Here is an 18,385-nt window from a genome sequence, read left to right as displayed (position 1 = left end):
GGGGGGGGGGGGTCGGCCGTACTTTTATGATCTAGAGGATCTTTTGGCTTTGCCGTTGTTGGACTCCTCCCCTTATTGTTTCCACCACACGACCGGCCGCTTTGTTTTGAGGATTCGGCATTCTCTATTGGTGTGCTTCGCCGTTCTTCTAGGAGTGCCATGAATTTCACATGGTTGATCGAGTATGTTGCTCGGGCCGTATAGGCTTGAGCTGCTCTTTGTCCGCTTAGCGGACTGGGAGTTGCTGGATTTGGCACCAACTTCCCCGACTTGACGTTTATGACAATTGCACCGAGGCTTCAGGATGCTTCTTCGTGTATCCTTCGTATTGCCTTGGACCGTTGTGGTGTGTTGTCGTCGGGGTATGTGCCTCGGGTTCTCCTGCTTAGGTTGGGGTAGCGGATTATGCCGTGTGTACCCTTTGTCGTGGCGATCGACTTTCTATTTTTCGGTGGCTAGGACCTTGGTCCATCTGTTCACGAGCAAATCTTGGCCAGCTTTGAGCTGTTGTTTCTTCCTTTGCAGGCTCCTTGTCGTGGCCATGAGCCGTCGCTTGAAGCGAACTTGCTCCACTGGATCCTCAGGCACACCACATTCAAAATTGCCGAGGCTAATCTCGTCTTCGGAGGGGTGCATGTGGTTGTCCTCCTCCGGATATCCGTCCGTCGCCTTCTCGGCCTGCTCGAAGGCAGGCTGGTCGGGGTTGTATTTCTTTTTGGCACCATCCGGATTGTTTTCGTCTACTGGGCCGATATTGCTGTGGCGGGGCTTGGAGCATCGCCGACAACACCCATGCTTTATTTTTCTCCCTCAGGGTTTATCCTCTGTTGCCTCATCACCATTAGTTTCCTTCGGAGTGTCCACCATATATATCGTATGAGGAGGTGGCTGCCCACCGCCCTTTGAGCGGTGGTTCCTGTACTTCTCCTGCATCGTCGTCCATACCGTCGATGTCTTCGGAGTCGAAGTCAATCACGTCGGTTAGATCATCGAGTGTGGCAATAAAGTGGGTGGTGGGTGGGCATCGAATTCCGTCATCTGCTTCCCACTCGGGTCGGACATAGTTCGGCCAAGAGCCTTCTGACAAAGAGAGAGACTTTAGTGAGTTCAGCATGTCGCCAAAGGGCGAGTGCTGGAAGATATCTGCAGCGGTAAACTCCATTATCGGAGCCCAACCAGGCTCGGCGGGCTCGGGAGCGCGCGAACTGGAACCTACAACCGGATACGGGTCCGGGGGTCCGGAGCCACAGGCTTCCTTAGAAGTGAGGCCTGTGTTCGGCTCTACCGCCAATGAGTATGCGGCCGATAGGGTGGGGTCCATCCAACCGTCCGTGGGCCACGCAGTCTGCTCCGGATTTAGGTCCGGGACTACTGTAGGGGTAATATCCCGAGCACTATCCAACAGCAGGTCTAGGCCGTGCTCATCGTGACTGCCCGGCACTCCTGGCACAGGCCCGATTCCATCGAAGATCAAGTCTCTGTGGATATCGTCCATGTAGTTCAGGTTTCTGAACCTGACCTGGTGGCCAGGGGCGTAGCTGTCGATCTACTCCATGTGGCCAAGCGGATTGGCCCGCAGTGCGAAGCCGCCGAACACGAAGATCTGTCCGGGTAGAAGAGTCTCGCCCTGGACCGTGTTGTTGGCGATTGAAGGCGCCATCAAGCCTTGCAGCGACGACATAGAGGAACTCTCAATGAAAGCACCAATGTCGGTGTCAAAACCGGTGGATCTCGGGTAGGGGGTCCCGATCTATGCGTCTCAGGCTGATGGTAATAGGAAGCAAGGGACACAATGTTTACCCAGGTTTGGGCCTTCTCGATGGAGGTAAAACCCTACTTCCTACTTGATTAATATTGACGATATGAGTAGTACAAGAGTAGATCTACCACGAGATCATAGAGGCTAAACCCTAGAAGATAGCATATGATGATTATGATTGTAGTTGTGATCGGCCTTCTAAGGACCAACCTCTCCGGTTTATATAGACACTAGAGAGGGCTAAGGTTTACATGGAGTCGGTTACAATAAAGGAAATACAATATCCGGATCACCAAGCTTGTCTTCCACGCAAAGGAGAGTCCCATCCGGACACGGGACGGAGTCTTGAGTCTTGTATCTTCACGCTCCAATAGTCCGGACGATGTATATAGTCCAGGTGTCCGGATACCCCCTAATCCAGGACTCCCTCAGTCGCCGCGGCTACAACCCAAATTCCGAACCAAGAAGAGGTTCTCGGATGGCAGGAATGGAGAAAGCACGACAGCTTTGGAACAAAATGAGGCTTCATACGTCCCAATTGTGTACGGAAATGCATAACAGGGGATAAGAAAACTTATCTGGATCTGTAGCCCCCGGTAACCCTAGCTTGCCATGGGTGGACCCTTGTGTCTTCAGCCCCCGGCAAGCTTGGCTTGCCGAGACCGGAGCGGTGGCTTGTTCTCTTCCTCCCATATAGCTCGGCAGACAGATCAACCATGCGAACCAAACAGGACAGAAAGGAAGAGAGGGACGCAGACTCGACCTCTATGCTAGGGTTTAGTCGCCGCTAAGCATTATCAACCCTAACCGAGGGAGAGACTCAATCTAGCATGCATGCTATAACTTAGGGCGCCAGCGTTTCGTTTATTTATGCTCTGGGTCTGTGCCTGGCTTTGTACAGAGGGTTACATGCCTTGTCGGCAAGGCTTGTGCAAAAGGTGGCTTTCCGGGGGGCGGAAGCCGCGCCTTATCGGTAAAACTTGTGAAGATGCTTGATGTTCCAGGAGTGGCTCACTGGAATGGCATCTTCGGTCTCTAGGCGGACTGCGCCAGGCCTGGTGACTCGTGTTACCCGATAAGGGCCTTCCCACTTTGGCGTCAACTTGTTGGAATTCTTGGCTGACTGAACGCGCCGAAGAACAAGGTTGCCTTCCTCAAAGCTTCGGGCATGAACCTTGCAGCTATGGTAGCGCCGCAAGGCTTGCTGGTAGCATGCTGCTCACACAGCCGCCCAAAGATGATCTTCCTCAAGGAGCGTCGCGTCATCTTGCCGCAATCGCTCTTGCTCAAGCTCGTCGTAAGCGAGCACTCGAGGTGACCCATATATGAGTTCCATGGGGAGAACTGCTTTTGCCCCATATACCAGGGCAAAGGGTGTCTAGCCGGTGGCTCGATTTGGCGTCGTTCTGATGGACCAAAGAACCGCCGCATCAATTGAGCGCCTTCCGCTCTTGCGCAGCCTGTCAAAAGTCTTCGTCCTCAGGCCACGCAACACTTCAGCATTTGCCCTCTCCGCTTGGCCATTGCTCTGTGGGTGTGCCACAGAAGCAAAACAGGCCTTGCTGTCGAGGTCTTCAATATATTGCATGAGGGTGTGGCTTGTGAACTGGGTGCCGTTGTCGGTGATGACTCTGTTCGGCACACCAAAGTAGCAAACTAGCCCCTTAAAGAATTTGACGGCCAACTGTACGGTTACCTTCCTCACTGCTTCCACTTCCGGCCACTTTGTGAACTTGTCGATTGCAACGTACAAGTACTCAAAGCCTCCGATGGTGCGGGTAAAAGGGCCCAGTATGTTGAGCCCCTAGACCGAGAATGGCCAGGAGAGAGGGATTGTCTGCAAGGCTTGAGCTGGCTGATGAATCTTCTTCGAATGGAACTGGCACCCTTTACACTTGTTTACTAGTGTCGCCGCATCCTGTAGGGCAGCGGCCCAGAAGAAATCTTGCCGGAAAACCTTGTCGGCAAGGGCCCTCGACTCTATGTGGGAGCCACATATGCCTCCGTGTATCTCCGCCAACAGCTCCAGTCCTTCCTCCCGAGGGGTGCACTTCAATTTCACTCCATTCGGTCTTTTTCTGTACAAAACGTTGTCAACGAACTAGTACAGAGCAGACCGGCGGGCTACTCTCTCTGCTTCTTCCTGCTCCTCAGGAAGCTCCCCTGTTTGGAGGAATCAGACGGTATACTGCGCCCATGCTGGAGCCTATGGCTCGACGGCAAGGACCAAAGGTATTTCCTCTGCCGCGGGAGCAGTCGCCTCCACGGCAAGGGCTTGGCGCCCCGCTGGAGTCGGTTGTCCCATGGCAGGCTCGGCGTCCATGGCAAGACCTTCGCCGGAGGCTCCAAGGAGCTCGGTGGGGAAGTACTTGCCGGGGCCTTACTTCCTTCGCTTATTCTGCTCTGTTGATGGTTCAACGGACGGTTGAGTTAATCGAAGCACAAAAGTACCTGGTTCCACAGGTAGCTTGAGGGTAGCGCGCTTCGACAGGTAGTCGGCAATGTCATTTTCAACTCGGGGGACATGCTTTGTCTGTATGCCGTCAAAACGCTCCTCCGGTTTCCTCACTTCACCCACATAAGCTTCCATCAATGGGCTTTGATAATCCTTGTTGATCTTCCTGACAACAAGCTGTGAATCACCCCTGACGATGAGCTTCTTGACTCCGAGGTCTGCCGCGATCCTGAGACCGGCAAGCAATCCCTCGTATTCAGCAGTGTTGTTCGTCGACATCTCCCTGGGAAAGTGCATCTGGATCACGTACTCGAGGTGCTCCCCGGTGGGTGCGACGAGCAGCACACCAGCACCGGCGCCTTGTAGCGAAAAAGCCCCATCAAAGTACGTAATCCAGTTGCGGCTTGTTTCCTTGCCGAGGAGAGTGGTCTCCTGGATCTCCTCGTCGGGCGTCGAGGTCCATTCGGCAATGAACTCCGCCAAGACTCTGCTCTGAATCATCGAGGTGCTTTCAAACTTCAAACCAAAACTGGACAACTCCACGACCATTCCACAATCCTCCCCGTTGCATCTGGGTTATGCAGTATCCGTTGCAATGGGAGGCGGGTGACAACGGTGATCTCGTGCACTTGGAAGTAATGATGCAGCTTCCTCGAGGCCATAAGGAGGCCTAAGAGCAATTTCTGCACACCGGAGTACCTCGACCTAGCCCCAGGAGGGAGCTGACGAAGTAAACCGGGTGCTGCATCATCTCCTTCTTCTGCACCACTTCACTTAGTTGCATGGGCCCTGTCGTGCTCGGGTCAGACCTTGCGGAGGGCCCAGTCTTGCCAGGACTAGGCCCTACTAGGGAAAGTTCTGGTTCGCCATCCGTCAACTCTGCCGTTGCTGCTGCCTCTTCATTGACCTTCCTTTGCGCCACTAGTGCGGCACTAACCACTTGATTTGTTGTTGGTAGATATAGCAGCAACGGTTCTTGTGGTTTGGGTGCAACCAGCACTAGGGTAGAGGAGAGGTATTTCTTCAAATCCTGCAGCGCGGCCTCGGCCTCCAAGTCCACTCCATTGGGCCCGCCTTCTTCAAGATCTTGAAAAAGGGAAGGGCACGCTCAGCGGACTTAGAGATGAATCTGCTCATGGTGGCGACGCAACCAGTGAGCCGACGCACATCCTTGATCCGCTTAGGTGCCTCGATCTGCTCGATGGCCTTGATCTTGTTTGGGTTTGCCTCAATCCCACGTAAATCTGAGAACAGTTTTTGATTAACTGGGGCCAATGGTTTCGTTGTTTGCCCTGGGCTTGATTGGTTTGGGTTGTGATGGGCCCAGAAAGTTATAAGTTTAGTTTGGTTTGGGTTTGCATAAAAACGAGTTGGGTATGGCTGGGTATGGGCCTAAATGGTTTCGTCGCTGACAGTTGTGAATCGTGGTTCAGAACTGGTTCTCGGACTGGAGGTATGCATGTGACGCGCCGCGGCTGGACACACAAGTACATACGCTACGCGACGCGACGTGCCTGGGCACACACGTATTGAGCTGCTACTGTAGATCAATTACGTTTCTAGCTAGCTTGCTTGCCGGTTAGCTTTGCATAGACGTTAGATTGATTTGGTTTCAACCCAAAACAAAGAACCGGGTTAAGCCCATACATCGAAGAGTGGTTTGGTTTTGGTTGAGGTCAACAAAGCATAGGGTTTGGTTTGGTTTTGGTTCTGCGTGATGATTGGCGGTGTGGTTTAGCTCTAGTTCAAACTCCACATTGATAGGTTATGGTTTAGGTTTAGTTCAGTTATATGACCGTTGCCAGGTTTAATCCCACGTTGCGACACAAAGAACCCGAGAAGCTTGCCGGACGGGTCATCGAAGACACACTTTATCAGGGTTCAACTTGAGGTTGATCTTGCGCAAATTTGTAAATGTCTCTTCCAAGTCTTGCACAAGTGTCGCCTTGTCCTTGGTTTTGACCACTATGTCATCCATATAAGCTTCCATATTTCTATGTAGTTGGGGCTCAAAACCAATTTGTACTGCTCTTGCAAAGGTCAAGCCAACACTCATCAACCCGAAAGGCATCCGGCAAAAGGAATACATACCACATGGGGTGATGAATGCTGTCTTCTCGTCATCTTCTCTTGTCATGAAGATCTGGTGGTAGATCGAGTAGGCTTCAAGGAATGATAACAGGTCGCACCCGGCCGTGGAGTCAACAATCTGGTCGATGCGCATCAACGGGAAAGGATCTTTCGTACAAGCCTTATTGATATCTGTGTAATCAATACACAACCTCCACTTCCCGTTTGCCTTGCCTACCACCACCGGATTGGCCAACCACGTCGGATGGAGTACCCCTCTTACCAAGCCTGCCGCCTCTAGCTTCCTGATCTCTTCTGTGATGAACTCCTGCCTCTCCAGAGCTTGCTTCCTGACCTTCTGCTTGACGGGTTGCGCATGAGGACAGACAGCGAGATGGTGCTCAATCACTTCCCTGGGAACGCCGTGAATGTCGGATGCTTGCCACACAAACACATCGACATTCGCCCGCAGGAAAGTGATGAGCTCGCCTTCCTATTTGTTGTCGAGGGTGGAGCTTATGGTGAAAGCCCCTCCCGTGTCGTCCTCTCTGACGGGCACCCTCTTGGTCTCTGGTGGAGCAGCTCTGGACTTCTTGCTCTTACCAGTGGAGCACTCTAGCACTTCCTCAACGGGAGCGCAACACCCCGAAGAGGTGCGCTTGCCGGAGTGGGTGCGAGAGGTCTCGTCGGTCTTCTTCCCTCCCGGGGCTTGAACGGCAGGAGCAGGTGCCTTGGCGGCAGCTGCTGCAACTGCTTCCCACTAGAGTTGGTCAGCGCAAATCAGCGCATCTTTCTTATCGGAGGGGACGGTGATGATGTTCATCAGCCCGGGCATCTTCAACGTGTTGTAGGTGTAATGGGAAGCCGCCATGAACTTGGACAACGTCGGGCGGCCGAGGATCCCGTTGTAGGGCAAGGGGATCTCGGCTACGTCGAATACAATCCTCTCCTTCCTGTAGTTCAACTCGCCTCCAAACGTCACGGGCAGCGTGACCTTTCCCTTCGGCTGGCTCCTCCTCGGGTTGACCCCTTGAAACGTGCCCGTCTCTTCAAGATCTCCATCAGGAATCTGCAGCCTTTTGATCACAACAGGCGAGATCAAGTTAAGACCATCCCCGTCGTCAACTAGCATCCTTCTCACCTTGAGGTTGCGAATCGTTGGTGAGACCAACAATGGCAAACACTTGACCGCAGTAGTGCGATCAGGGTGGTCCTCGGTGTCGAAGATGATAGGCATGCTGGACCACTTCAGTGGCTTCCATGCGTCGAGTGATGGCTCCACCGCTGTGATCTCACGCGCCCACTGCTTGAGCTGGCGGTGAGATATGTGCAGCGAGGCACCACCGTCGACGCACATGGCCTCTGTAGCTTTCTAAAACTCGTGGTCGCTAGACTCACCGTCCTCGTCATGATCATCGTCCTCCTGCTTCTTGTCGCGGCCCCGGGCGGGCCTCTCTTGCTGGTTATCGTAGCCACGGCAGCCTCCTTGGCTGCCATGCTTCTTGTCGGACCCTTCGGGACCGTCTTGGCCCTTCTCCTTGTCCTGCCTTTCATACTCAGCTTTCTTCTTCTCAGCGAGCAGCTCAACTTGTCGGCAGTTCTGGAGGTCGTGGCCTTTGGTGCGGTGGATCTTGCAATACTGCTTGTCATAGCCCCCTGTCTTGTCGGCAGCCGCCAAGGCCCGGCAAGCAGCACACCCAGCAACTTCCTTGCCGGGGTCGCTCGCCTTGCCCTTCTTGGCGGTGCCGGTGTCATCGAACCCCTCGACAGCAAGTACAGTCTTGCCCTTGCGCTTCCTGTTACGGCGGTGTCCCTTCTTCGTCGGGGCAGTGGCGTCGTCCTCCATGGAGTTGGTTTCCATGTCGGCATCCTTGTCAGGGTATTTCCACCCCTCTTCCGCTCGAGCGCACCTACCGGCCAGAACATAAAGTTTGGCCACATCCCTGACCTTGTTCATCGCCAGCTCCTCATGCATCTTGCGGTTACGCACATTTTAATGGAATGTGCTGATCACGGCAGCAGGATGAACGTCTGGGATGTTATACTGCACTCGGCTGAACCTTTGGATGTACTTGCACAAGTTTTATCCTTCCTTCTGGGGGATGATGTGCAAATCGCTCGCCTGGCCATGAGCTTGATGGCCTCCAGTAAAGGCGCCAACAAACTCATGACACAGATCTGACCAAGAAATGGAATCCACCGGCAAGTGCATCAACCATGACATAACATTAGGCTTAAGTGCCAACGGGAAGTAATTGGCAAGCACCTTATCATCGCGGCCCCCAGCAGGTTGCATCACGATGGTGTAGATGCTGAGGAACTCTGAAGGGTGAGTCTTGCTGTTGTACTTCTCGCTGACGTCGGGCTTGAACGTGCAGTGGGAGGGCCACTGGAACTGCCACAGCTCACGGGTGAGGGCCAGACAACCCACCTCGTAGGGTATGCCACCATAGCCTCCTGATGTTGGTTGGTCCATAGTGGGCCCTGCCCGCCTGTCTGACTGGTGGCGCACATCACGCCGGCGCTCGATGGTGGTTCGTGCATCTTCAAGGGCTCGCTCCCGAAGAACTTGACGCTGGTCGCGGTGGGTCTGTGGATCGGACAATGCTATGGAGATATCATCACGAGCGTCATCACGACGGATCGACACCCGCGGTGGCTGGCGCGGAGGAGGAGAATGCACCGTGGCTGCATCGCCCCCGGCCCGTCCACCGCTGGCATGCGGTGGCTCGACGGAGCGACGGCCTACGGACCCCGCTGGTCGCGGCTCATCTTTGTTGGCGATGCCGACGAAGCTCCGGATAGTGGCTCTCCACTCGTCGAGCCTCTCTGCAGCAGGAGGAAAGTCGAGGATCAGCTGCGCGCGCGCAAGAGCTTCTACTGGTGTGGGCGGCAGCGAAAGCTGCATGGACCGTGACGCGCTTCGACTTCTAGCTATGTTAGAAGGATCTCTATCACGACCCTACGGTTGTCCGCCATTTTAGCCAACACCTCGGCGTGCATGCTGGCCTTCCTCGTCCCGCAAAGGACGCATGGGACTCTTCCCAGGGCGGCGCCCAGGGTCACCAGAGGGGTGGCGCTGCTCATCGCATACAACTTGGGAAGAGGACGCCATGGGCGCCAGTGTTGGTGTCTTGGAGGCCGTCGCGCCGCCGTCGGGCGGCACGGTGACGCCCCTGGAGGGCCCCGCGCCGCGTGTGGGGGGGGGCAACTCCGTCTCTGGAGTTCGCGGTGTGCCGCTCATCGCCTGGCGCACGAACAACGCCGCTCGCCAGGCCCGTAGTGCCAGGGTGATGCGGGTGTTCGCGGGCCGCGATGCGGGTTCTTTCCGCGACTAGCCCGCTACTGATCCGCATCGGCACAGGCAGTCTGGTCCCGGATGAACCGATCGTCATGGTCATCTTCCTCTTGGTAGCCATGGTGACGAAGAGCTGTTCTACTAGCTGCTAAACCAGATTCTCACAACTGCATGCCCCTACATGGCATGCCAAAGATATCGGTGGAAATAACACCTATGGGATCACAGGAACCCCTACTACGGTTGCGGGGAGCGGGGTCATGAGAAGAGTGGGATCGGCAGTCAGCACAAGCACTCTGGTCATTTGCCCAGGTTCAGGCCGCGAGGATGCGTAAAACCGTAGTCATGCTTTGGTGTGTATATCAGTGTTCTTGGAGTTCTTGAGCTAGCTACGATGAGTGTAACTTGTCCAAGGGTCCGAATCCTTCTCCTGGATGCCTCGGGCCTCCTTTTATTGTCAAGGGGATCTCCACAGTGGCACACAGGAGATGGCATCGGTGTACTGTGGCTAAGCTTATCGCTCAGCCATTACGGGACAAGACACTTTTAATGCACCCCTTAGGTGTCCTACTTACTTTATCGCCGCTTTGCCCTGCTTTGACACGCGCTCGGGCCAGCGAGGCGGTCAGCACCATGTAGGCTGGCACGCTACTGAGGTGGCACGGTGGTAGGGCCTTCACGAAGATTTCCATGCCACCACGTAGGCATGCGCTGAGTTGGCTTGGAAGCCCCACGTTGACACGCAGGTGCCTGCCTAGCTTGTGGGCTGGCAACTGCATGGGAGTGGCGGTGGAAACTTGGTGGGCGTGGGCCTGGCTGTGGCCCCGCGGATGTCCCCGACAAGGGCCTTGCCGGGGCCCCATCAAGGGTCTTGCCATGGCGTCGTGGTCGTCCCCAGCAAGGATCTTGCCGAAGGTCTTGTGGGTTTTCTCAGCAAGGATCTCGCCGAGGTTCACCGTCTTCTAATCCTCGTATGATTTGGTGTGCTTCTTGTCTTCACAAAGATCCGCATGCCATCATGGGGGCGCATCTCGAGCCTTGGTCCCAACATGGTCGGTGGTGTTGGAAAACCGGGGGCTCAAGGGTGGCGCTCCGCTGGCGTTGGGTAAGCTGCCCCGGCAAGGTCCTTGTGGGGGCTGTGGAGGCCGCCCCGGCAAGGGTCTTACCAGCGGAGCCCACCTTTCCCTCTTGCTTCTTTGTGTCTTGGCGTTGCTTTGACCATCTTGCATCTTTGACTCCCTGTCCCTGCCGCACTTAAGTGCGGCCGCAGGTGTGGCTCTGACTGCCCGTGCACAGGTAAACGGGTACAAAGTAGTGCCCTTACTTCTGTACACCGACATCGGCGCTGCGGTGACATCTCCATGGCGGCTCTCCCCCAGTGCGAGGATGATAACCAACAAGTATAGGGGATTAATTGTAGCTCTTCTCTATAGGTAAGAGTGTCGAACCAAATGAGGAGCAGAAGGAAATGACAAGTAGTTTTCAGTAAGGTAATATCTGCTGGTGTTGATATTATAAGTATTGAGTAGTTTGATAGCAATATAATTTGTAATGAGCAAGTAACAATAGTAGTAACAAAGTGCAGCAAGGTAGCCCAATCCTTTTGACGCAAAGGACATGCGAAAACGGTCTCTTATGATTAGCAAAGCGTTCTTGAGGGTACATGGGAATTTCATCTACACGGGAATTATTATCGAAAACAAGGATGAAGTGTGTGGCTGCACAATCGATAAAGAGTGCCATCGAATTTGTATTTTCCCACGTCAAAGATACAGGGCGGCTGGCCTACTGGAATTTGAGAGGGCAGAGGTGCAGTTTTTCTCTGTGGCATGGATACCTACCTACAATGTTTGATTATCGGTGTGTGGGGGGGGGGCAGAGACCTAACTATAGAGAGGTAGATCGACTAGTATATGTATGGAGAAGGGGAGAGACCTAGCTATGTATTGAGGAAGATCGATCGGCATCCATATGCATATATGTAGCAGAGGAATAAGCTTGGGTGAAAGACAAAGGTAGAGTGTCGGAGGGTTGGTGGTGGAGTTGCTTCTCACAAATGGTGGGGGAGGCCTGCTAGAAAACGGAGGGTGCGAGTGCAATATCAATAACAGAGGGCCAGGGATTGATAATCCCCAAGTGCAGGGAATCATCATAGCAATTTCCAAAGGTGGAAGTTATAAGAATGGAGTGTTGCACCCACAAGGAGCTAAAGGTAAGATCAATATTCTCTCCAGTCCTATCTGCCACTGATACGACTCTACGTACACCGAACATTTGCTTCCAACTAAAAACGAGAAATAAAACTACGTTGTGGGTATGAAGAGGATAACTTTGCATGATATCGGAGAGCTAAAATATAAAAGTAGGTGATGTTATCATAAAGTTAGAATTTATTACTAAATATTGTAAATAGCGAGTGTGGAATAATGATGGGTCGGTGTGCAGAATTATCCAAGGCAATTGTTTAACAAGACCGGTGGTCGTCATTAAAATTTCATATGAGGGAGAGGCATAAGCTAACATACTTTCTCTTATTGGATAATATGCACTTATGATTGGAACTCTAGCAAGCATCCGCAACTACTAAAGATCATTAAGGTTAAACCCAACCATAGCATTAACATATCAAGTCCCCTTTATCCCATACGCAACAACCCCCTTACTTGGGTTTATGCTTGTGTCACTCAAGCAACCCACTATAAGCGAATTATGAACGTATTGCAACACCCTACAGCGGGAATCCCTCACGCTTGGCGACACGGAGGGCACAATAGGACAGCACCAAAATAAAACATACAACTCATACAAATGTAGATCATCAATCAACCCAAAGACAAAAGATATCTACTCAAAACATCATAAGATGACAACACATCATTGGATCATAATATGTGGCATAAAGCACCATGTTCAAGTAGGGATTGCAGCAGGGTGCGGGAGAGTGGACCGCGTAAAAAAGATGAGGATGGTGATGATGATGGTGATGTTGATGAAGACGATCACCGTGGCGATTATTCTCCTCCCGATGGCACTCCGGTGCCACCGAGAGAGAGGAGGAGATGTTCTCCCCCTTGTGCTTCCTCCTCCATGGCCTCCTCCCTGGATGTGGATAGGTTCCCCCTCTGGTCCTTGGCCTTCATGGCGATGATGACCCCTCCGAGATCCTTCCCCATGGCCGCCGGTGATGATGGCCCTCTCCGGCAGGGTGCCAGAGAGGGCCTGGATTGATTTCTAATGGCTACAAAGGCTTGCGGCGGCGGAACTTCCGATCTAGGTTATTTTCTGGAGGTTTGGGCATTTATAGGAGAGGTTGGCATCGAGGAGAAGTCAGGGGGCCCCACGGGGAGTCAACGAGGCACAAGGGCGCGTCCCAGGGGGTGGGGGCACCCTCCAACCTCATGGGACCCTCGGGACTCCCCTTCGGTAGAGTTTTGTTCCAGTATTTTTTTATATTTCCCAAAAAATCTCCGTTGATTTTCAGCGCATTGCAAGAACTTTTATTTCTGCACAAAAACAACACCACGGTAGTTCTGCTGAAAACAGCGTCAGTCCGGGTTAGTTCTAATCAAATACCAAAATCATGTGGACATATTATAAACATGGCATGAATACTTCATAAATTATAGATACGTTGGAGATGTATCAGGGATGTCTGCCTGTCTATGCACGTGCGTGTGAGAGACGGGTCGGGAGGTATGCAAGGATGATGAGGGGGGACGATATGGTTGTGGTAAGCATACATAAATACATAGGAAGATCAACCATTGTGTGTCCGAGAAAGGGAGAGACATAGCTAGTTAGGTAAGTCTATTGGTGTATGGGGGAAAAGAATTATAGTCGACCTAGCTATATGTAGGGAGATCGGTACGTATACATGCATGCATGTGTTAGAAGCAAATAAGGTCCGGAGAGATGGACATGGGGAAAAGGGTGCGGCTAGGAGGTACTGCGAGAGGCCTACTATGTCGAGGGGGAGGAGTGTGCGAGTATGAGATCGATGAAAAGAGGGGCGGGAGTGTGCACCTGCGTGGAACCGTATTGGACATAGGGAGGCATGGACAATGAGAAGAGAAGATGGGAAGTGTATGTTTGTGGTAGGTACACTTGGCTAGAGAGGTATATCATTCGGTGTGTGCCAGAAAGAAGGAGCCGGGGGGGCTACCAACACCATGGGTGAACGACCTAAAGAGAAATAACGAATGTGCGCGATGGAGGGGACGCTGAGGGAGGGTGAGAGGGGGGCGGGTGTGTGCATGCATGATAGAAAGTTAGCGCTATCTAGCTACAAAGAGAAGAGGATCGTGAAGGTGTAGAAGACAAACAGAGAACATAATTCATTATAAAAAAGTTGATACCGATACTTGAAGAAGATATCATAATGTAGAACATTGATTATAATTTGGGATAATGTGTGGCTTTTACAGCTCAGGGCTAAATACTTGTCATAATGTAGGGGCGGGGCACTATAATTTGTGTGATAAACACGGTGTACGTATGGAACATGGTTTAGATTATGAATATCTAGTTAGTACATCAAATATACTATTATTTGGAATCAACATCAAGTGTATTCAAAAAACTGAATTCAAGTTCATATAGAACACATAGTTCATATCTATCTCTATAGTAATCATGTGGTGTGTTGTTAAGGTAATACACGAATGATGGTTGAAGTTGGCAACAATCATGATTGTAGATTCTTATTCAAATAGAGAAGCGAATTCACATTTAGTTCGAATTGCAGCAGTAGTATAGACATTCGGAATGGACTAAAATGTTGGTATGAGTAGGTTGCATGCATTATACAACCAGCAAAAAAATTTAATTGGACATAACATGGATTCATAGCTTTGAACAACATTTGTATAGTAAAATGGGACAAGACTCTCTCTTTGTGTGGTGTAAATAGTTTTTTAGTTTTTTCGTTGAGGGAAGTGCAAATTGATTTGGTACGTACAAGTACAACATTACACGTTAGGCTTGTCCCTAAAATTCAACCCGCGCCTTGTTATATCCCAAAAATTCAGACATCGTGCTGCCTAAACTCACCCCTTCACAACCCGCGCCTTGCTATACCTAAATTACAACGGGTGCAGAAACTCCCTCCAGCTGCCAAATCCCAACACGCGAAATCCCTTGAGCAGAAAGGGCCGCTAGTTCAAATCGGTGGGGGTACTTTTATAACACACCCTACATTTTGGACAAGCGCGTCACTAAGTCATGGTTCCCCCCTCCCATCGCCTCCTTTTCGCCATTTGAACTCCCAGGCCGCCATAACCTCTTTGCTCCAGCCGCGAAACCCCACCCTCCTGTAACACCCCAAAAAATTAACCAGGTTTTAGTTATTAAAATTTTTCCAAGAGTTTAAAATTTTGCCTGCAAGAATATTTCTGTTGATTTCAGAACCTTTCTTTTAATATTAAGGAGTTTTTCCCAAGTGGAGCTTTCCAAAGTATATTGGACTTCTATGCTCTCCATATAACATTTTCTTGATCAGTGGATTTATTTATTAAATTATTCCACCCTGAGCTATAATCATTAAAATGAATTTCCTTAAGTTTTGGAGCTCTGTTTGAACTACAACCATTTGATAACTTTAACTAAAAATCCAACCAAAATTTGGAGATGTAATGTGATGTCTCTAAATCACTTTTGTGCAATAATATATTTATTTCATTGCATATTTTGAGTGTTACACCTGTTTTTCAAATCTGGTCCAGTGGACATTTTTGCACTATAGCCTAATTAAATATTTGCCTAGATCCTCCACCAAAATTATGGGATGTCAGTGGTAGCATGCCATCCAACTTTATGCAAAAACATAGTGTTGTTCTTTGGAAAAATTGAGTGAATCGACCTCTTTTTCATTCTGGACCAGACTTGTGTTTTCTACTGCAACCCCATTCTTTCTTGCTCAAGTGACCTTGTGCTTTCTCATGCTTGTAGTCAACCCTGCAAAACCCCTAAGTCCAGGAGCATGCACTCTTGGGAACACTTTTGGTCCATATAATGATGCCATTTGCTCCCTGTCCAGAATTGTAGTTTTGCAAAACTTGCACTAGCAAGTTTCTCCTTTTGGCAAACTAACCTCACCACCCCCTCTTTCTTCTAAAGAGACCCCACTCTGGGAGATTTGGCCACCCCAAGAACTGCCTATGTGCCCTTACCATTTTGTCAAACACCCTGAGTGCATAGCCAGATTTGGCATGACTTCAAGTTTACATTATGAACTTGAGTCCCTGACCTATCCAGCATGTCCCATGGATTTGCCCAAGCATACAACCCCACCCTGCTAACCCTCTTGTGGTTTGGAACCCCCTTGCATGCCATAGCATTTCATCGAGCACGTCCTGGGCATGCTCTGGGCGTGCCCAGAGCGTGCGTTTGGCACGCACGTGTGCCCGAGCCGCCGCGTCCCGCCCCGCACTCACTCCGGCCCGTGACCGACCGCAGCCAGCACGTCGTGTCCCCTGCTGCACGCCACAAGCCCCGCAGCTCTCGCCACATCTCCGGCAGGCCAGCAGCTAGCCGCCACAGCCGCCCGACAGCTCCTGCGCTAGCCAGCGCCGCCCAAGCCATCTCCACTCGCCAGCTCGCCCTTGGAGCAGTACTGCTCGTCCGCTAGCTCCTGCCGCCATCCCCAACCACGCCACGATTCCCTGCAGCTACAGAAGACGGTCGCCAGCGCCCTTATCCGCGGCCGCCGCCGAACCGCCTCGACTTGCCTATTTAAGGGAGCCCCGAGCCCGTTCCCGCACACAGGCAACCTCAGGCCACCTCATTGGCGCTCCCCTAGCTCGCAATCGACCCGGGGAGGTTCTCTTCCCCGTCTCCGGCAACTCCTGCCGCCGCCACTGCCCCAGCCACTCCGGCACCATCAAGGCCTCCCCCTCTCCACTCTCTCCACCAGGACCCTTCTCTTCCTCCCGTGAACCTTTCCCCCTACTCGATTTTGATTGGGAACCACCGCAGCCCCAAAAGCACTTTGCTCCCGAGGCCTCCTCCGCCGCGAAGCTCACCGTCGGTGACTCCCTCCACCCCCGCCGATGCAACGGCCACCGGGAGAACCGCTCCAATCTTGCGGATCCATCTCGACTCTCTGGAGCCTGCAAGAAGCAGCCGTTCACCAGCGTCGATCGCCGTCGCTTCGCCTCTGTTCGGGCGAAGGAAGAAGAAGGAGGGATGGACTGGTCAAACCTGACTAGTGGGCCCCCTGGACCCACTATCAGTGACCCCGCCCCAGTCCATGTGGGTTAAGTGGAAGCGCATTTCCATATTACGCCTTCGACGTGTACGTGCATATTCGAAACGTTTTCTTTTCTGTTTTTATTTAAATAACAGATTTTGACCAAACTTTGACCGGCTGTATCTTATTAAATACAACTCCAAATAAATTAATTCTTTTTCCTACCTCACTCAAATATTGTCTAGTTTATTTTAAGATTTATTTGAAAAAATTTCTAAACAACTTTTTGTGCTGTTTTGTTTTTTGTGTGTTAATTCATATATATTCTTTCAAATCGGATTTTTGAAGATTTCAAGATGTTTTCGAATGCACCCTACTTTCTCATGACCTGAAGGCAACCATTCTGAACCCTGGTAATTTTTATGAGTGTTGTTTGACTCGGTGACAACACTACCCCGACACAAGCATACGTCATTTTATGTGAGGATGTGATCCTACTCATGAGTGCATAATGATTTTTATGCTGATGAAGTTGACATGATTTGTGATGGAAATCACCGTCATAGGCCTTTCATGCATACCGGAAGGGAAGCCGGGAAGGCCTCTGTCTTGGGTAGACACGGTCTTGTCCCTAGTCCTCCGTCGAGACGGTCGTGTCCGGTATGGCATGAGGGGGTATGTCGCGTGATGTTTCTATCTGTTGGTTGAAGTATATGTATGGTTATGCTAATCTTGCAGGAAATATTTGAACCTCCTGAGTCGACCGTAGATCGAGTCTTGTGCCAGTAACCCCCATACTTGCTTCGTACTACCACTCGTCTCTACAACAAGTAGGGTACGGTTCAGTAAGTTTTCAACCCCTTTCCTAGCACACACCGTACAGAGAGGCCATGGTGGAAGATACTGGAGGCATCCGGTAGTCATGCCACCGGGTCCGGGAGCATGGGTGTTTCCGTTGTAGCCGAAGGGGGTAGCTCCCCAGTTTGCGCGCAGTATAAATTTTGTGATCCCATGTTACGTCGAGGTTGTAGCCTGCCCACTTAGAGTTTGCTTGACAGGTGTCGTGGGTGATTCCAGACACATGTGAGTTAAGTTGGTGTGTGCAAGTTAGGTGTGTTTTCAACTAAAAGACCGTAGATGGAATTAGTCTTGAGGACTAAAGGAATCCATTACTTGTGGGTAAAGAGTACACCCTCTACAGAGATTAAACCTATTCAAATAGCCGTGTCCATGGTTAAGGACTACAGTCTGGGATGGGTCAAGTGTCGGTCTTAGTGTCGGTCTTTGGAGGTGAAACTGTTAAACCAGAACTGGAAACACAACTTGTGACTTGTGATATTTATGATTATTATTTTTGTTGTGGACTAACCCGTGATATTATTGGTATTATTGAATATCCCTGGGATGGTTCTACCTCCTGGATATTCACTGTGTTTTCTTTTCAAGCCGTTTATGTGGTGTCGCTAAGACGCCCGACTGTGGCATTTCTTTTCAAGCCCTTTAGGTGGTGTCGCTAAGACGCCCGACTGTGGCATTTCTTTTAAAGCCCTTTTTGTGGTGTCGCTAAGACGCCCGACTGTGGCATTTCTTTTAAAGCCCTTTATGTGGTGTCGCTAA

This window comes from Triticum aestivum, chromosome 5B (genome assembly GCF_018294505.1).
Source record: "Triticum aestivum cultivar Chinese Spring chromosome 5B, IWGSC CS RefSeq v2.1, whole genome shotgun sequence".
Lineage (NCBI taxonomy): Eukaryota > Viridiplantae > Streptophyta > Magnoliopsida > Poales > Poaceae > Triticum > Triticum aestivum.
The sequence above is the reverse complement of the archived record's forward strand: the minus strand, read 5'-3'. Positions refer to the sequence as shown.